Here is a 271-nt window from a genome sequence, read left to right as displayed (position 1 = left end):
CCCCCTCCCGGCATTGCCCTGCCTCAGGGAGCTCTGCTAGCTCCTTCAGAGGATGAGGAGGCCAGCTCACACCTGAGGGTTATGTAAAGGGGGACTCGGACACTCCCAGGAGCATTCCAAGCCTCCCAAGCAGCGGGATACAAGCTGCCCCCCCAGCACGTCCCTTCCCATCAGCGGCATGCGGGACGCCTTACCCCGTGTGTGGGACAGGCCAGCTGTAGGGCCACTGGGGTCCAGCGCAACGCGGGGGCTGGGCCACTCCTGGCGTAGC

This window comes from Buceros rhinoceros, unplaced genomic scaffold (assembly GCF_000710305.1).
Source record: "Buceros rhinoceros silvestris isolate BGI_N320 unplaced genomic scaffold, ASM71030v1 scaffold40458, whole genome shotgun sequence".
NCBI lineage: Eukaryota > Metazoa > Chordata > Aves > Bucerotiformes > Bucerotidae > Buceros > Buceros rhinoceros.
The sequence above is the reverse complement of the archived record's forward strand: the minus strand, read 5'-3'. Positions refer to the sequence as shown.